This window comes from Meriones unguiculatus, chromosome 9 (genome assembly GCF_030254825.1).
Source record: "Meriones unguiculatus strain TT.TT164.6M chromosome 9, Bangor_MerUng_6.1, whole genome shotgun sequence".
Taxonomy (NCBI): Eukaryota; Metazoa; Chordata; class Mammalia; order Rodentia; family Muridae; genus Meriones; species Meriones unguiculatus.
The window spans coordinates 90,995,816-91,017,110 of NC_083357.1; the positions used below are offsets into that span (position 1 = coordinate 90,995,816).

The window sequence follows — 21,295 nt, forward strand, 5'->3', positions numbered from 1 at the left end:
GACCCAGCTTAGATTTTTCCACTTAGACCTCAATTCTCTTCCTTTTCCAGGGGCAGCCTTAGTTCTCATGGCCCTGAAACACACATACATTTCCTGCTTTACTTTCCTAGAACCCATTAGTCCTCCAAAGCACCTCCAAAAGGTGCGTCCTTTTACAAGTGGAAATTCTAGGGTGGCTCTCTAAGCCTCATAGAAATTTAATTCCTTCTCTGCAAAAGTGAGAATGTTTTATTGCCTTGGGACTGGGAACCCATTTCCCTAGGCTTCTCCCCTCCCCCCCTCTTAGGAACAGTATTGGCCTTAGCTCCTGGGCCTATCTGCTGCCTTCCCTCCACTCCTACCGGCTCTTCTGCCTTCATTTGAGCTCTGCTGGGCTTGAGGGTTATGTTCTCTCCCTACTCCTTTGTTATCTCTTTCCTTTTGATCAATTTTTAGGAGGAGGGGTCATCTTTTTTGCCTTTATATTTTCTTCCTAAGAAAGCCTTTGCCTTTCTTTCACTCTCCTAACATAACAATCGTGGTAACAGAATGCAACTGCTGATTTATTGATGTATTTAATGTAAGTAAAAAAGGAAAAAAAGAAAAAAAAATTGTCTAGTTTACTTTAAAAAATACCATTTGGGGTTAGCTTTAAAAGTAAGAGACATAAATGGACCTGAACACTCCATCACAAGCCACTTATTTTTGTGATTCTAATTTCATTTAATGACTACTTACTTGTTTTCTTAAATTAGTGTTATGTTGTATTTAGTTCTTATTTGGTTAAACATAGTAGAAACTTTTAGTGCTAGAGTGTTTGGAAATAATATTTTACTCGTATGCATAAGCTTTATCTATTTGGAAATATTTCCAGTGATACTGAGGCCCAACAAATACCACCCATTTCTTTAAATTGACAAGTGACAAAAATAAATGTAAACTACTAAGTTAAAATCAGTTGTCTGCTGGTTTCTCATATCTGGCTAAAGTGTTCATTACAAATCAATATAATTAATTTTTGAAAGAAATAACATAAAATAGGAGAATAACACAATGGCTTATGTTTTCATTTTGTATATAGGCTTACGGCTAATAATAATTATCAATAAAATAAGACATTTCCAGAGATGGTAGATTTTAGTGAATATTGCATGTAGATAGGATATAGCATAACCTTCTGACTGAAAGCCAAGTATACCAGATATATTGACTTCTTGACTTATCCAAATGTAGTATAGTCATTGAAAAAGTAGGAGGTGTGCATAACAGGGAATTTTCCAAGTCAGGGACAAATGGTCTAATATCCATTCAGGATAGTATTTCATTGAAAGTTTGCTGCTAAGCAACACAGGTATAAATGGAAGTGTGTTGTTAAGCAGCATACTTTGTATATCGATGCTGAAAGAATATACTTTGTTAGCACAACAAGAACCATCCACCTCCCATGTACCCTTTACATATATGTTTACCCAGATAAGAAGAATCTTAAAAATCAAGTTTAGATATTAGATTATACATAAATGTATTATACAGTCGAGAGATTTGCAACAGTTATGGACAATAGATTCACTCGTATTTTACCCCAGTTTAGAAAAATTGTAACTCTGATAAATGGTTCAGGTGTGAAATATTTCAAATATCCAAATATCATGCATACTTGTTTACAGTTATGATTCAACTTTCCCAAGGGGTAAAGTCATAATCTGCCTTAGCAGAAAAATAAAGCAAAAAGAAGAGAGTAGTAATCACTTTAATTACTAGACAGATATCTTCATTAATGTTTTGTAATAGCACCTTCTCTCACTGTTTTCAGTCACATCTGAATATGCTACAGCTGCTTACTCTTCATATTCTCCTAGGTATTTCGAAGACAAAGCTTCTCAAAAACTTTGTACTTTCAATTGAACTCTGTAGTATATTAGTCTTTTTTTGCTCTGATACAGTCATCACTCAATACAAAATCTATCAGAAAAGTTAAATATCCTTTAAATTTTGTTATTATTCAACTACAAATCTATTTACTCTTTAATTATTATCTATTATCAGCATTATCTCAGTAGCTTCTATTCTATATTTCCAAATAAGTTCACCTAGGAAACAGAAGAGAAAGTGGTCTCATTACATGGAAATGTTAGATAAAAAGTGTTATGTACATGATATATGTAAATATAAACAAATTCCTTCAATGGCCTCTGTTTTCAGAATCGTTTCAATCACAATTGAGGCTATCTTAATAATTCCTTTTTTGTTGGTTTTCTTCTGTTTAGTCATTCATACTCATGAAAGCATTCTCACAGTCGCTCTTGCTAACATTCTAAGTAACTTTAATTTCACAGTATGTTACTTCCATGTTGTCTACCTGTTATAGTCATGTTTCCTTGAGGTCTGGGGCAATCTCTCTCTCTCTCTCTCTCTCTCTCTCTCTCTCTCTCTCTCTTACACTGCTAAACTTACATCTCAGACCATTTTGTTCCTAAAGTTGTTGGTAATTTTAATGTGTGGTTGCTTATATTATGGTTATCATAATATCATCTACTTTTCATTTGTCTAAGAAAGCAACTTAGAGTAGTTTGATGTGTACTTTTTTATGTGCTCCATGAATTCAGAAAAAAAAAGGGGTCCATTGTTCCCTTTTCCCTTTTGTGTTTACAGATTTTATCATCATCATCATGGTTTTAATGCACAGTAAGAATTAAACAAATTAGCCTCGTAATTGACTAAGCTAAGGCAAAATTAAGCATAATTTTCCTATAAAATAATATTTATGCTAGTTTTGTCATTGAGAGTTTAAAATGCTTTTAGCCAGAAAAAATGACTTGTTTCTTCCATAGTTTTCCCATGATGAAAAATATCTCAGAAAATGCAAAAACTTATAAAAATTCAATAGTTAATTATATTAGGTCAGACAACAAAATAGCTATTTATATTTAAGATAACAATTTTTTAAAAGATGATCTATTTACTAAAAGTTCTGTAAATAGCAGAAATATACTAATTGGAAGGATGTAAAATCTAATTACATAGTTCTGATTTGGAAAATTAAAATGTTTTGGAGAGATATCCACATATGTAATATATGTTATACAAATTTTATTGCAATTACATTTATTTGGATCTCTTTTTCTTATTCTTCTATATTTTGTAAAAACTACACTAAGTTGCAAAGTAAAAAGTTAATAACATGAAAGACAAAACAGTGCCTAAGAAATTGATATTTATGATTATGAAATACCTCTGAGTCAGAAAAAGAATATCAGTTATGGAGAACTATTAGTTTGGTAAGTCCCACTTCTCATTATGAAATGGATACTGTTGAGAGAGCCAATCCTTACTCATAAAAGAATAGGACTTCACCATAATCAAATCTAAATTGACCGATAAAAAGGAATTAATTTGAAAATATATTACTAACCAAATGATTCCTATTTATCCCAAGTGTTCCCGAACAGGGCTCAGCTTAGCTTAGTGGAGCTAAGGTAGGTAGGCATTTTTGTGAATATTTTTATGTGATTTTTCCTTTCTTGTTCAAGTTTACATTTAGAATTCAATTTATACTTAATTTATTCACTTAAATTAATAAAAATTATTAAGTTTCATATAATTTTATCTGTCAAATTTTGCTATGCCATTTTTTACTTGAAACTGGATTTGTGTCTTGCTAACTTGGGTATGATTTTTTTTTTAATTCTAGTATATATAAACTTAAAAGAAATAAAATTCAGAAGATAATTAGATCTTACATATTATACTCAATAAAGGAAATGAAGTATTTTAAAACACTCTAGAAATATAAAATCAATCAGTCAGACAGTTTCCTCAAAGACATATTTTTGAAATTAATGAAATGATTTGAAAAATAGTCTGTGTACTTGTTGCAAAGTTCCAAAGGTTATGTATAGAAATTGTGAAATATAACATTTTCAAACATTTTTTGGATAATTTAAAATACTAAGCTAACCTAACTGGCATAATTATCCTACTAAATCTAGAAACATGTTACTTGAAATTTATTATTAGGAAATCAAATTTACAGTTCTCCATTGTAGTGCTATATAATACAATTTTTATCATGCTCCCAGATTATATATATTTAACTTCAGAACAACTCCTAATCAATTACAAATTTAAATATACAATAAAAAATGGTTCAGAAATTAAATCATAATGAGTTGTAAAGAATCTCAGAAATAGAAAAAAACTGTTTACGATATCACATGTTAAATCAGATGTTACTTAAAATTGCCTGTTTTGAAAGACACAAACAGCATAAGTCAGAGGTTGTAAATTTTATAAGTGGATTTATGACAGTAAAAAGTTTCAAGTTGTATTGTCTTTGAAATCATACTTTTTTTAAGTTATCTATACTACACATTATAGATCATTATTAGGCAGGTGAAGAATATAAGTAGAACCAGAAAGTTTATATGAGTTAACTGAAATAAAAAAATAACATTTGAAAAGGGAAGAGCTCTAACTCTAAGATAAAATGGGAATTAAATAGCAGTTACTTAAAAGGAAATATAATGTAATACATGTATTTTAATTTTTTATTTATTACAATTTATTCACTGCATATTTCAGCTGTAGCCCCCTCCCTCATCTCCTCCGGATCCTACCATTACTCCCTCTTCTCCTCCCATTCCCCTTCCTCAGACCAATGATAGGGGAGGTCCTCCTCCCCTTCTATCTAATCATAGCCTATCAGGTCTCATCAGGACTGGCTGCATTGTCTTCCTCAGTGGCCTGGTAAGGCTGCTCCTCTATCAGGGGGAAGTGATCAAAGAGTAGGACACTGAGTACATGTGAGAGACAGTCCCTGTTCTTACTAGGGTACCCACTTTGATACTGAGCTGCCATGGGCTACATCTGTGCAGTGGTTCTAAATATCTCCATGAATGGTCCTTGATTGAAGTATCAGTCTAAGAAAAGACCCCTGGGCCCAGAATTTAGGTTTTAGTTGCTCTCCTTGTGGAGCTCGAGTCACCTCCAGGTCTTTCTATCTCCCCCTTCTATCATAAGATTCATTGTACTATGCCCAAAGTTTGGCTATGAGTCTCAGTATCTGCTTTAATACCCTGTTGGGTAGTCTTTCAGAGGTCCTTTGTGGTAGGCTGCTGTCTTGTTCCTTGTTATCACCCTCTTCAGATGTCTATCCCATTTGCCTTTCTGAATGAGGATTGAGCATCATATCCAGGGTCCTCCTTCTACCACAGCTTCTTTATGTGTACAGATTTTAGTATGAATATCCTATATTATATGTTTAATAACCACTTATAAGTGTATGTATACCATGTGTCTTTCTGCTTCTGGGATACCTCACTCAGGATAATCTTTTCTAGTTCCCACCATTTGCCTACATAGTCCATTATTTCCTTGTTTTTAATAGCTGAGTAGTATTCCATTGTGTAAATGTACCACAATTTCTGCATTCATTCCTTCATTGATGGACATTTGGGTTGTTTCCAGGTTCTGGCTGTTACGAATAAAGCTACTACAAACATGGTTGAGCAAATGTTCTTGTTGTATAGTTGAGCAAATTTTGAATATATGCCTAGGAGTGGTATAGCTAGATCTTGAGGAAACACTATTCCTAATTGTCTGAGTAAGCACCAGATTGATTTCCAAAGGGCTTGTACAAATTTACATTCCCATCAGCAATGGAGAAGGGTACCCTTTTCATCACATCCTTTCCAGCATCTATTGTCACTTTTGTTTTTGATCTTGGCCATTCTGATGGGTGTAAGGTGTAATCTCAGGGTCATTTTGGTGTGCATTTCCCAGATGAGAAGGACTTTGATCATTTCTTTAAATGTTTCTCCACCATTTCCTATTCCTCTGTTGAAAATTCTTTGTTTAGTTATGTACCCCATTTTTAAATGGATTATTTGGTTTGTTGGTGTTTAATTTATGTTCTTTATGTATTTTGGATATTTGCCCTCTGTCAGATGTAGGGTTGATGAAAATCATTTCCCAGTCTGTAGGGTATAATTTTGATCTGTTGACAGTGTCTTTTTGCTTTTCAGAAGGCAATGCAGATAGCCCTGATGAGACCTGATAGGCTAGGGTCAGATGGAAAGGGAGGAGGCTCTCCACAATCGGTGTACTTGGAGAGTGGCTTTGGAGGAGATGAGGAAGGGAGGGTATGATTGGGAGGGAATGGGGCAGGGGACTACAGCTAGGATACAATGTGAAAAAAAAAATTGTAATTAATATGAAAAGTAAAAATTAAAATTAAAATAATTTTTGCTGGATTATATCTGAATTTAAGAACTGGCAGTTTTTCTTGAATGAGTATGAAGTTTTGTTTGGAAAGAGAAAAGTGATGTGGAGGCAGCTGGTCTTGACAGTTACCCAGAATCATGCATATAGTTAGTGCCGTAGAATAATATTTTTAAATTACTTAATTTACAAATATTCTGTAGACTGGACCATGAAACAACATTTAAAAAGAAGCAGCATGCAGATATGTTTCCAGTAGTCAAATTAAGTCAGTATATACATAATGTTTCAGGCTGAAAAAGTAAGAACTATATCAAAGAATTACGATTTGCATTTATGTCACTAGTAGTATGGAGGTTTTCCTCTGTGAGCAACTATTGAACTATTGCATGTTTACATACTTTATCTGTAAAAAAGGCAAACCTCTATCTTTTCATTCACCATTCAACGTTTACCTTTAAATTTTTTGACTTTTTAAAATTTTTTTGGTTATTAAAATTTATTTAATTTTTATCCCAGCTGTGGCCTCCTCTCTTGTCCTCTCCCAATTCAGCCCTCCCTCTGTCTTTACCTCCTATGTCCCTAATCCAGTCCACTGATAGGGGAGAACCTATTCCCCTTCCACCCGGCCATAGCCTATCAGATCCCATCAGGATTGGCTGCATTGTCTACCTCAGTGGTCTGGTACAGCTGCATTCACCCCAAGGGTAAGTAATCAAAGAGCCAGCCACTGAGAAATTTTAAGTTTTTCTTTTCAGACAATATTATATAAGGTAGATATAATATAGCCAAATAATTTTATCATGGGTTTCATTAGTGAAATAACCATCAGATTTAATGAATCACATTAAAACTCCCTCTTACTGAATTAAAACAGATTAGTAGTGAGGTTTCTATGGTATCAATATAAAATTATATTCACACTATATGGAGAAGCAATGCATGTTAAACTAATAAAAAGTTAAGTAGATTTTATTTTATTTTTATATTAATATTTTTTATTTTTAAATAATTTATACATTCACTGGTATACCAGCTATAGCCCACTTCCTCTTTTCTTCCCAATCCTCCCCTCCTTTCCTCATCTCCACACTGTCCCTTTCGGAGTCCACTGAGAGGGGTTGGCCTCCTCTCCTTCATCTGGACCTAGCTTATCAGGTATCTTCAGAATGGTTGCATTGTCCCTATCTGTGGCCTAGCAAGGCTTCTCCTCCCTCCTGAGGGAGGGGAAGCTCATGAGTTCATATCAGAAACAATTCCTGTCCCCCTTACTAGGGAACCCACTTGGATACTGAGCTACCATGAGTTATGTCTGAGCAGGGGTTGTAGGTTATATCCATGCATGGTCCTTGGTTGGATAAACAGTCTCAGAGAAGACCCCTGTGCTCAGATATATTTGACCTTGTGGAGCTCCTTGTCCCCTCTAGGATATTCTAATTCCTCCTTTCTTCATATGATTCCCTACACTCTGCTGAAGGCTTGGTTATGGGTCTCAGAATCTGTTTTGATACACTGCTAGGTAGAGTCTTTCGGGTGCCTTCTGTGGTAGGCTACTGTCCTTTTACTTGTTTTCTCCTATTTCAAATGTCCATCCTCTTTGTCTTTCTAGATGAGGATTGATCATCTTACCCCTGGACCTTTTTCTTGTTTATCTTCATTGGGTGTACATATTTTAGTATGTTTATCCTATCTTATACGTCTATATAAGTGAGGATATACCATGTGTGTTTTTCTGCTTTTGGGATACCTCACCCAGGATGAATTTTTCTAGATCCCACCATTTGCCTGCAAAATTCATGATTTCTTTGTTTTTAATTGCTGAGTAGTATTCCATTGTGTAAAATTACCACAATTTCTTTATCCATTCCTCTGTTGATGGACAACTGGGTTGTTTCCAGGTTCTGGCTATTACTAATAAGGTTGTTACAAACATGGTTGAGCAAATGTCCTTGTTGTGTACTTGAGCATCTTTTGGATATATGCCTAGGAGTGATATAGCTGGATCTGGAAGTAGCACTATTTCTAATTGTCTGAGAAAGCACCAGATTGATTTCCATAGCGGTTGACATTGCCGCCAGCAATGGAGGAGGGTTCCCCTTTCTCCACAGCCTTTCCAGCACACTTTATCTCTTGAGTTTTTGATCTTAGCCATTCTGATGGGTGTAAGGTGAAAAGGCAATGGTAGACCTGTTGCTATGATATTATGTTACAAATGCAAGTCTAATCTTCTGTAGGAAACCACATATTTAAGTCAAGTGCAACAAATGTTCACAAGGACACAACCAAGGTGAAACATGATTTATACTTCTGTTTAAGATTGCTGGGGAAGGAACAGGGTGTAGCATATATTATAATGAACTGACTTTCTATTTTGAAGGCAAAATTTATTAGACCCATATTCTGGTAAATTATCAACTGAATCATATTACAGTTTAAGCAAAGTAGCAATCATTTTCAAGCCAGGCATTAAAGAAATACCATCAAATAACTATTCTTTAAAAATATCTACTTATAAAATGCATATTCAAATTATAAGATTTACAAGATAAAAAACACAACTCTGCATGTTTATACATCAAAGGCTGAGTAACTTCAAGTTTATTAGGAACCTCAACAATATTAATGTATGCTATTTCCAGTTAAATCTCTTCCACCTTTACACTCAAATTTTCATTCATCTCATCCCTTAGGATGTACCTATGCAAGATACCTTCATGGTTTTGAATTGCAAATTCTAAACTTTTTGTTTTTTTTCAGACACTGTGAATTGTTCAGATACAACATATTAGTAAGGCTTGAGGTTATGAATTTTTTTATTTTGTTTTCACTCTTAATTTCAATAAAACTTGGGGAAATACCTGTATTATGGAAATAATTCTGTTCAGGAAAGGCTTGCTCTTCATTCCAGTCAGTGTTGTGTTGCAGTATCCTCTGAGACAAAGCCACTTATCATGGCAGAAAGTTCCTTAAAGGACAGGATGTTAAAAAGAATGTTCAGACAACACAGTTCAGCCTGGTGAGGTGGCATGCACCTGCACTCCCAGTATTTAAGGAGGCAGAGGCAGGCAGATCTCTTGTGAGTTTGAGGCCATCCTCTTTGACAAAGGGAGTCCAGGACAGACAAGGCAGTACAGAGAAACCATGTCTCAAAACCAAACAGAAAATGACAGCAAGTATCTAATGAGTGATGAAGCACTGAGTCCTGCAGGGTTGCTTCATGAGCTCAGAAATTTAGCATCTCAAAGATTTCAGAAATTCCTCACAATTGGCAGGCTATGATAGTCTTCACCTTCCCCAAGCATACTTAAGATGTAGGAACTGAGTATAAACTCACTTATAAGTGGATATTAGACATATAATATAAGATAAACATGCTAAAATCTATACACATAAAGAAGGAGAGCCCTGGATGAGATGATCAGTCCTCACTCAGAAAGGCAAATGGGGTGGACATTGGAAGAGAAAGAAAACAGGGAACAGGGCAGGAACCTATCACAGAGGGCCTCTGAAAGACTCTACTCAGCAGTGTATCAAAGCAGATACTGAAACTTAGAGCCAAACTTTGGGCAGAGTGCAGGGAATCTTATGAAAGAAGGGAGAGATAGAAATACCAGGAGGGGACAGGTGCTCCATAAGGAGAGCAACAGAACCAAAAAATCTGGTCACAGGGGTCTTTTGTGAGACTGATACTCCAACTGAGGACCATGCTTGGAGATAACCTAGAACCCCTGCACAAATGTAGCCCATGGCAACTCAGTGACCAAGTGGGTTCCCTAGAAAGAGGAACAGGGACTGTCTCTGATATGAACTCAGTGGCTGGCATTTTGATCACCTCACCCTGTTGAGGAAGCAGCTTTACCAGGCCACAGAGGAAACAATGCAGCCACTCCTGCTGAGACCTAATTGAGTAGGATCAGAAGGAAGGAAAAGAAGTCCTCCCCTATCAGTGGACTTGGGGAGGGGCATGCATGCAGAGGGTGGAGGAAGGGAGGGATTGGGACTGGAGGAGGGAGGGAACCAGGGGGGATACAAAGTGAATAAAGTGTAATTACTAAAGAATTTTAAAAATTAAAAATAAATAAATAGATAGATAGATTTATACAAACTGAAGCTCTTAGAAGAAACAGAGATCAGCTGAACAACCTAGAAGGAGGAAAAATCACTCTCCCACCTGTTAGGCTACCACTAGGCTGTACAGTGTGCTCCTGGTTTCCAGATCTTTTTTTTTTTAGTTTTTTTATTATTATTAATATTATTATTAGTTACATTTTATTAACTCTGTATCTCAGCTCTATCCCACTCCCTTATTCCCTCCCAACCCCACCCTCCCTCCCTCATTTCCTCCCTGCCCCTTTCCAAGTCCACTGATAGGGGAGGACTTCCTCCCCTTTCATCTGACCCTGTTTTATCAGGTATCTTCAGGACTGGCTGCAAAGTTCTCCTCTGTGGCCTAGCAGGACTGCTCCTCCCTTGAGGGGTGGGGAGGTCAAAAAGCCTGCCATTGAGATCTTTTGATTTGTTATTCATGCTGTTATGTTCTCTGCTGTATATCTCTCTTTGGGGCATTTCTGTTCCTGAAAGCATCCCCTAACTGATACTCATTTCTTTTTATCCACCAATGGATTTAAAAAAAAGTTATTTATTATAATTTATTCACTTTGTATCCCAGATGTAGCCCCATCCCTTGTCCCCTCCTAATCCCACCCTCCCTCCCTCTTCTCCCCTAATCCACTGATTGAGGAGGTTCTCTTCCCCTTCTACCTGACCCTAGCCTATCAGGTTTCATCAGAACTGGCTGCATTGTCTTCCTCTATTGATATTCTTTTTTTTTAATTTTATTTTTTTCCTTATCAGTTACATTTTATTAACTCTGTATCCCAGCCGTGTCCTGATCCCTCATTCCCTCCCAGTCCCTCCCTCCCTCCCTCATCTCCACCATGCCCCTTTCCAAGTCCACTGATGGGGGGACCTCCTCCCCATTCATCTGATCCTGTTTTATCAGGTATCTTCAGGACTGGCTACAATGCCCTCCTCTGTGGCCTAACAGGTCTGCTCCTCCCTTGGGGATTGGGGAGACCAAAGAGCCAGTCATTGAGTTCCTGTTAGAAATAGTCCTTGTTCCCCTCACTTTGGGAAACCAATTGCTTACTGAGCTACCACAGGCTACATCTGAGCAGAGGTTCTAGGTTATATTCATACATGGTCCTTGGTTAAATGTCAGTCTTAGAAAAGACCCTGTGCCCAGATATATTTGGTCCTTGTGGAGCTCCTATCCTTTCAGTATCAGACTAACTCCCCTTCTTTCTTATGATTCCCTGTACTCTCTTGTAAGTAAACTCTATAAGAATCACCAGTTTACCAAGTAGGACTTTGATAGCACCTGATTTTTGGTCTTTGGTCCCTTCCCTAACTGGTGTCACTAGATATTTGTTGATGTCTGTAACATTAGTATCAAACATTAGGTATTCAGCAGATAAGTGGATTCTTATCTCAACACTACTTAGCAGTTTAAATCAATACAAATGTAAACAAACCAATGATACTTAAAGTTTTAACACAGTCTTGGAAAACAGGCACCTATGTTACTTAACATGGTTTAAGTTTAGAGATACATACCTCTGCATTGTTGCATTGTTGCATTTAATGCCCTCATTCCCCTCCCCTAATTGTTCTGAAGTCTTTCCAGCTTTATAAAGTATGAGGGTAATAATAGGATCCCTAGCCAGCAACAATCAAATTCTGATAGTTCCTTGGCTAACCGTGGGGTTTCTTTGCTTTGTCTATCTATTTATTAATTTCTTTATTGGTGAGTGATTGACTGACTGACTGACTGACTGATTGATTGGTGGTTGGATGGATTGAGGGTTTAATGCCAGATCTCACTATCTAGGCCTGTGTGGCCTGGAACTTGCTGTGTAAATTAAGTTGTCCTTAAATGTAAACTCACAGAAATCCACTGGTCTCAGCCTTCTAAAAGCTTAGATTGAACCTAATTCTTTGAGTAGGAACGTAATTTCATGTGTACTTACATTCTTCATGCTTAGATTTTGTGTGCTTGAGTTTATTCAGATTTTGTACATGTGGTCATAGTCATCCAGGGTTCATATGCACATCTGTCTAGTTGTATATAGAAAACACTTTCCTTGCAGTCGGGTTCCATCTCTGGTCCCTACAATCTCTCAACAATCTCTTCCACATAGAACTCTGAGCTATGATGGCTGGGTTGTGATACTGGAGCACAATTTAGGGCTGAGAATTTTAAAGCATAATGGTTTGATTTAATAATTTCAAGCATAATGAGATGTTTTGAAAGATTGAATTTGCAACTTTCTCTTCATAACTGATGCTTTAAAGTAAGAAAAACTCATTCTCATTTTGCTGTGTTTGATCATGAAAACAAACCATCAATATAACATCTTCAGGCTCAAAGTCAAAGGTAATTCATGAAGGTCTTCTGAGGAATCATACTCAGAAAGTCAGTAATTAAAGAGGTTGTGATTTGCTCAAGGAATTCAGTTCAAGAAAAGAAATAACACTGACATTGCTTGAATACCATTTTCATTTGCTTCTATATTTAAATAATAAATTATTGGTATGTAATAAATAACTAAATGTTGACTTCCCACAGTTCAGAAGGAGAAAACAAATATAGTTTGAGTCTCATTATTTTCTTAACAGACTTAGTTTCCAGTGTGTGTGTGTGTCTTGTAATTTTGTTGTTTGTGGCAATGTTAGTAAAATACGTTAGATTGAAAGTTTCTAATCAAAACGAAGCTGCATCTTGAATTTATTAATCAACAAGTATAAATATATAAGAAAATCTAACTTATTAGTGAAATATTGTTCTTCACCTCCCTACTTCGGTTTATAAGTAACCATTATAAACTATTCTAACTTTAATATTTCCCATCCTCCTGCTTCCCTAACATTTACTCTTTATGTCATTACTTCATAACATACCATATGTTTTAAACATTATACTCATTGTCCATTATATCAGAAATAAAATTTGGGGTGACACAGGTCATTAATTGTTCTATTCCCTGTATTTCTAAGCTTTGGTATGTGTTCCAAATACCACAATATTTTCTGAATGAATAGATAACTGTGAGACATTCAAGAGATATTAACAAGAACGGCATCCTACTAGTATGTATCATTTCTAATGCCAGATGTAAGAAATATATAAGACAACTTGGACATGATAAAACAAGCCGTGCAAATGAATAAGGAGAACATACAGGACACAGATATGTAAGAATGACAAATAACATGTCTTGCTGGCCACTTATTTTACAGCCTAGATGTCTTTCCTATGTACATTTTCAAAACTTCTAAAGCTGCATCACAAATGACTGCAAGATTTATGGGATTTATTTCTCCATTTCAGCCTCCTGTTTTTTTGTAGAATTCCCTAATGAATAAAGATAAAAATATAAAGAAATTGACTTCAGTCAATCTTCATGTATTATTCAGTCCTCTTCTGTGTATATGTGGTGTCTAGATACTCTTTAATTAGCTTCCTTGGGCAGAAAAGGTCTGGTTTTTGGATGTTTAAATATAATAGGATTCAGAGAGCAATTCAGGGCAAATATAGTGTTAGATTGCCTCAAAAAAGTAGCAATTTCTTGGCATTAAATTTGTTATAAGAGCCTATACTATTTAACTAATAATTTGTCAACAAACCACACATAAAGCAGAAATTATTAAAAGTATTGTTTATACATGTTGTAAATATTAGAATATTAAATGATTTTATGATATTTTATATCATGTATAATTTCTAAAATAATTATCAATTTTAAACCTATAGTAAGAAAACTCACTTTTTATTGCTTGAATATATTATTGGTTCTGAATAAGGTTGACTGCTTAAAGTTGTAACTTGCCTTCAACAAATTAAAGTTTGCCTAACTAAATGTGCCTATGGATGAATTTTGAGGTGGGTAAGTATTATGTTTTTGAATAAAATTTTGTCAAGCCTAAATTAATGTAATCTCATAGATTAAAAAATGAAAGGTGAGGAAAGTCTGCCTTATAAAATTTATATTTACTATGAAATTTACTAATTTACTAATACATGAAAGTACATTTCCTATATTCTTAATATAATTGCTAATAAGTATGATAATATTAGTAACATGATTACTAAAATGAAGTGATTATAAGAAATAGCTAATTCTACTTGATGTTAAAAATATAAACTAGAAAAGAAAACCGCAAGAAAGAGTTCTAATTGGTATTAAAGAAATGAATTAGCATTACCTAGAGCAAAGCCAGCTGTTGTAAAGAATGACCTGCAGCTACAGCAGTTTATATTACTAAGCATGGTTTTATAACAATATTTTTACTTTAATTTTTAAAATTGTTTTCACTTATTATGTGTTAACATAATAAAGTTTACACTAAAATGTTAATAGAACTTTGTTTTATATTTATTAGGTAAATGATCATGAGACTGTATAATTGAGGTTAAAACATTTCCCTTTATATCTCTCTTCTATTCCTCTCACGTTCGTACATTCTGCTTGTACTTTATTCACATCAATTAAAAATACGCAGAAACCATATTTCAAAACTATGCCTGATGCCGATGTTATAAATTTAAATGAGACAAAATTTCTGACATAAATGAAATTAGCAAGAATATAAAAGAAAAATTACAAACAAAAAGGTATCGTTTCTTTTTTTTTTAAGTAAAGGGGAGCATTTTTAGGATTATAATTACAAAAAAATTACCAGGATAGATGTTCTTGTTGTTTTGTTTATAGTGCAAGTGCTATAATATTTTGTGCATTGCACTACTTTAAAATAATTTCATGTGTTTCTTATACAAACTTTGTGAGAGTCTTTTATTCAGAATACCTTCTTATTTGTGTTAATACGGCAATAACCATGCTTTTCTTACTGAAAGTATTGCTATTTGAAAGGGCAAAGTAAACAGACATTCCATTTCTCACTTCTTATGGGGGTGTGGATCTCCTTGTAAATATCAGTTACCTTTAATTGAGCACAATCACAACTCATACATAAATAGTGAAAACAGTAAAGGTTAAGAGTTAAAGGTTACTGCTATGTCTTTCTGCTTTCTGGCCTTACTTAAATTCATTAGTCCAAATGACTTAGACTCAGCACACAGCACAGAAGATACATATGATTCCTTACCAAGTAAAATGGGAATTATTGAGGGATACTAGTAGAAAATGGCAAAATATTCCTTAATATAAAGAGCTTATACTCAGTGACAGAAAATGGACAATAGCTACATATGACAATCTACATTTTCCAAGAGATTTTATGACTTTGCTATCATTTCCAAGGCAGCTTTCTGTAAGGGTTGCTTTCCTGCAACATGTTTATTAGACTGATTTGGATAAACTCTTTAACTATTTGTCTCTGTTCTTTATTAGCAATTCTGTTCAAGACTCAGACTTTAAGACTTTTCTGTCAGCTTAGAATATCATGTTCCTACCCTAAATCATGCATACTGATAGCATCAATCAAGTTCCTTCTCTTTTCTAGACAACAAGCTTAATTCCAACAAGGAAAGGTCATATAATTCACTCTTGTATCTCCAGCATACAGCAAAATACCCAGTACCATTGAATATTCAATAAATACTTCTTTAAATAAATGAACAATTTCAAGTTTGAAAAGTGCTAAAACTTAAGAAAAGAAAATAAATGCTTCTTTATTGTAACTTGGTTTTCTGCTCGTCTCAAATAATTTTACTACAAATTCTAGAGTAGATGAGGCCTCTTGGAAAATCACTTAATAATGGCCTGTAGTTGTTCTACAAAGCATCTGCCACATTTTCATATTTGCTAATTATGAAATGATTTTTATAATTTGACTTTTTGCTTTCTAAAATCTATAAGATACACCAGGACATTGCACATCTGTTTAGTTTATTACTTTCTCTTGATAAATAAAACATTTCCAACTTCTGTGTTAATAGCCTAGTAATCATTTATTCTAGAAGTTACTGTATTTCTGTTCATGATAGGCTAATAAAAACCTTAGTGAATTGCGGCTACATATGTACTATGACAAAGAAGTGAAATTAGACACTCGTGAATGATGGAAACACTATTCTCTCTTACAATTTCAAATGTATAAAAATCACTGTTACTAATTAAATTAGGTCAACTAATTTCCACCTATAATTACATGACTATAAGTGGTTCAAATTTTTTCTCAGGCTGCAATATATATTTTTTTTTGCTGAAAAAGTCACTACTTGTTATTAAAATAGAATATACCAATTTTTCTTCATTTAGGCAAAGAAATGATACATTTAAGAATAATGTAACAATTCTTAATTAGTTTCCAAGGAAGCACTAAACACATTTTTCTTTTAGAATCAAATTATATTGCTGTTCAGCAGCTAAAAATATGAGAGACTAGATAACCTTTGAACAAAGAAAACAGAAATGTCATCTTTACTAACAAAAGAGCACAAAACATGACCAAGTTTTTATTAGTTATATTCAAGAAGCTGATATAAAAGATGTCCTTTTGGTGACTGAAGGAGTGAGTTAATTGTCAAATTCCTAACCAGTACTGTTAGCTACACACAGCTTGTCTTATTTATTATTTTTATTTTTTAATATTAGTTACAATTTTTTAACTTGTATCCTTGCTGTATCCCACTTCCTCTTTCCCTCCCAATCCCACCCTCCCACCCTCATCTCCTCCCTGCCCCTTTCCAAGTCCACTGATAAGGGAGAACCTCCTCCCCTTCCATCTGACACTGGTTTATCAGGTGTCTGCAAAGTCCTCTGTGGCCTAGCAGGGCTGCTCCTCCCTGGGAAGGGGGCGCCATCGAGTTCATGTCAGAAACAGTCCCTGTTGCACTTATTAGGGTACCTACTTGGATACTGAGCTACCAAGGGCTACATCTGAGCAGAGGCTCTAGGTTGCATCCATACATGGTCCTTGTTTGGAGAAACAGTCTCATAAAAGACCGCTGTGTCCAGATATATTTGGTCCTTGTGGAACTCCTGTCCTCTCCAGGTCATAGTAACCCTGCCCCTGCCCCCGCCCCCCTTTTTTTTATTCCCTGAACTCTGCCGAAGGTTTGGTTATGAGTCTCAGCATTTGCTTTGATACACTGCTAGGAAAAGTCTTTCAGAGGCCCTCTGTGGTAGGCTCCTGTCCTGTTACTTGTTTGCTCCTACATCCAACGTCCATCCCATTTGTCTTTCTAAGTGAGGATTGATCAACGTACCCTGGGTCCTCTTTCTTGTTTATCTTCTTTAGGTGTATAGCTTTCAGTATGTTTATCCTACCTTGTATGCCTATGTAAGTGAGTATATACCACGTGTGTCTTTCTGCTTTTGGGATACCTCACTCCGGATGACAATTTCTAGGTCCCACCATTTGCCTGCAAATTTCATGATTTCCTCGTTTTTAATAACAGCATGTCTTTTATTCCTCTTATTTTTTCATTACAAAGTCTTCTTTCTTTGGTTATATGGTGTAGCACTCTTTTCTAAGCTCGGTTTTCTTTGGAGTTCCTTAAATCCTCTCCCTTTCGACCTCCCTAAGTATGCGAGAGAAGTTTTTTTTTAATTTTTATTTTTTATATTAATCACAGGTTATTTACTTTGTATACCAGACGTTGCCCCCTCCGTCATTCCCTCCCAATCTCACCCTCCCTCCTTAGTCTCTTCCCTGCCCCTTTATAAGCCCACTGCTAGGGGAGGTCCTCCTCCCCTTGCATCTGACCCTAGCTTATCAGGTCTCATCAAGACTGGCTGCATTGTCCTCTTCTGTGGCCTAGCAAGGCTGTTCCTCCCTCAGGTGTGTGTGGGGGGAGGGGGGAAGTAAAGGAGACAGTTTAATGCGGAGAGGGGGCGCTGACTGCGTAGGGTGGATGGATTCTTTCACAACTACACCAATTCTCCATAGGATGCAGATGCGGCGAGCATTCTCTTCCAAGCCACTGCTTTGAATCATTTCTGTCTCCAAGCTGCCACACACCAATCGTCTCCTGTCTCTCCAAACTGCCACTCACAACTCGCCACCCGCCACACCTTTTCTATCTGGGCTCTCTAAGTTACATCCCCAGAGCCCTAGTCCACACTCTTCTCCTTGTTGCATGACGCAGGTCATTGTCCTCTGTGAAAGATCACGCACCGCATGAGACAGTTATCAGCTGTGGACAAACCAAAACCTATACTAAAATCCCACACTTGGGATTAAAACAGGAAACATATTTATGTAACATAACTGAGATTTTAAAGAAAACAAAATTTCCATCACAATATGGTATCCTTGTGCACAGTTTCACACATCAGCGCCCATGTCTCTATTCACTAGTATGATTCATGTTCTTTAGTTAATATCCCACCTGCATTTTCTACATCACCACCTATTAGCATTATGCAAAATAGTGTACTGATAAAGTAAGCCTCATAGAGCTGAGAATACTTTCTATTATCCATAGCATATGTATCCTCATTTAGAAACTACAGTGTGGATGGACATTTAAAATTTGTTCTCTTAGAAATTATGTTTTTAAAAATCAACACATCTATAAATGAGTAACTATTTGTAGAATATTTATCCTTCTGGATTGAAATTATATAAATTTTGACCAACATTTTTCCTAGGGCCATTACTTTATCTTTAGTCACCAAATCCATCATTCTAAACTCTGGGTTTATTTGTTTTGTTTTTTGTTTTTTTCTGTTTGTTTGCTTGTTTTTTTTTTTCTTTTTAGTTTCACATACAACAGCATTCAAGCAAAATCTGTCCTTTTTTATGTATTTTGTTTAAATTAGCATGAAGTTCTTCATGTTCACCTCTGTTTCAGAACTACAACAAATGGTACATATACGAGAGAATGCAGAACCTTAGCTTTATTTATCTGTTATTTGATGGATGCATATTTTAAAGAACGCATAATATGTCACAAATATATGTGTAATCCATCAGAAAAGAAAAAAATATAAAGGCTTTGTGTGGAATTTATGTTTTCTTTTTCTGATTAAATTACTTAAGCAATGTTCAAAAGAAGTCCCAGTAGCCTATGCTATGATATAGAATACTCCTTTTTTTCAAATGTTGGTTTCAATAAGAATGGGCCCCCTGGACTGGTACGTTTGAATGTTTGGCTCATGGGGAGCGACACTCTTAAAAGGTGTGGCCTTGTTGCAGTAGATGGGATCTTGTTGGAGGAAGTGGGCTTTGAAGGCTCCTATGCACATTCTCCACCCACTGTGGAACACAGTCCCCTTCTGCTGTCTTCAAATCAAGATGTAGAACTCTTATGTGAGCCTGAATCCTTTCATGCTTCCCACCATGATGATAATGGATTAAACCTCTGAAACTGTAAGCAAGAACCAATTAAATGCTTATTTTTATAAGACTTGCCTTGGTCATCATATCTCTTCACAGCAACAAAACATAAAGGAAGAAAATAGCAATCAATAGTAGCATTTTATAATCTCTCACAAAAGTATATAAACCTTTCATTTAGAAATTTGGCATTATTCTTACTTAGACATAGACGAATATGGTCAGGATAAAAATCATTACTATGGATCACGCTCTCTTTAGTACCCATATCATGTTTTCCGAAGCTTGTCAGAACATGGCTACAAATATGGGCAGTCATGTTCTTCTTGTAAGACATATGCTCAACTCACATACAATGAGAAGTTCACATATTGTCTTTTAATTCGTACATGAGAATGGGTTCTTTCACTAGCAGAACACAGTTTAGACCTTTAGGCTAACTAGCTATACAGTTTTGATATTTAAAAGAAAACAGTCATACTTCCCCTGCTGGAACTAAGCAACAGCAAAAATTACCTTTTGTATTTGAATATTATCTACAAGACACCTTTAGGGAGGAGGCAGTAGAAGAAATGTTGAGAATCAATCAGTATTCCCACAGAAACATTATAATCAGAAACCAATCATCAAGTTAACTGCTTTGGGGAGGTGAGTGGCTTTCTAATGTAATATGCATTACATATTTCTAATATGTAATAATACGTCCTCAGAAAAACAGGCTTATAGATAAGTAACCTTCATCTTTCCAGAGGCAATGCACAGCATCTATTATACTGCCATGATTCCATAGCTGGAGGCTCAGAGAGCTCTTAACTTGTAAATAGATTTTGGATAATGGTTAACTCCAAATGACTTTGTTCTCTAGGCAGATTACACATAGCATTTTTAGAAGAAGGTGTGATGGCAAGACTAGCCAACTTCCTAGTGATTTTCTACCACTGAATAATGTTTTGGCCCTAAGCCAAATGTGGAAACAGGGCTGTTGTATTTTTCTCTTACACTATATTGTTAGTAGATCTATTGGTATAATAGTGTTTTCTCTAACACTCATGGATTCCTGAGTAGTCTAGTAATTTTTATTCAATATTAACTTTCAGATGCAACTTTAAGATTAAGTGTGGCTTAGTTCCAAGACATAAACTAATCAATTGCTAACAAGATTTTTAAATTTTATTTATCTATTTATTTATTTATTACAATTTATTCACTTGTATCTCATCTTCAGCCCCCTCCCTCAACTACTCTCAACTACTCCCAGTCCCACCGACCCTCTCTTTTTCCCCCCTATGCTTTTTCCTTAGTCCCCTGATAGAGGAGGACATCCTCCCCTTCCATCTGACCCTAGACTATCTAGTCTCCTCAAGGCTGTCTGCATCTTCTTCCTCTGTGGCCTAACAAGTCTGCACCCCCCCCCCCAGGGGAGGTGATCAAAGAGATGCCACCGAGTTTGGTTTTTTAAACAAAAGCAATATTCCCAGTCAAGTGCAATAATGAAAACATTAACCAAACTTTTAGGCTTTTGTGTATTTGTAAAGAGATGAAATAATTTGAGGACATATTGCATCACAGATCAGAATTTAAATGGTATAGACTAGGTAGTCACATGTGGTGTTAACAATTAATCTTTTGTCTTTTTTTCTCTAGAATTATTGCATCTAGAATTAAAACATATAAATGATATATAAGATATTAATAGAAATACATAAATGAAAACTTAATAGTTAACACCATTTTTGTCTATTTTTATTTGCATATGTACAAATACACATGTGTGCATTAGATGTTAGATAAA

General features: G+C 35.4%; 1 long non-coding RNA gene across 2 annotated transcripts in view; it reads right to left on the reverse strand.

Annotated features, from left to right (window-relative positions):
* LOC132656649 (uncharacterized) overlaps positions 1-21,295 on the reverse strand; it is a 104,713-nt gene that overhangs the window by 31,877 nt on the left and 51,541 nt on the right. The window contains exon 3 of one of the 2 annotated variants that reach the window (XR_009594368.1): positions 19,274-19,534. The exons of the other annotated variant lie outside the window; for it this stretch is intronic. This is a non-coding gene — a long non-coding RNA (uncharacterized LOC132656649). Of the gene's footprint in view, positions 1-19,273; positions 19,535-21,295 lie in introns of those variants that run through there. 2 annotated transcript variants of the gene reach the window in all.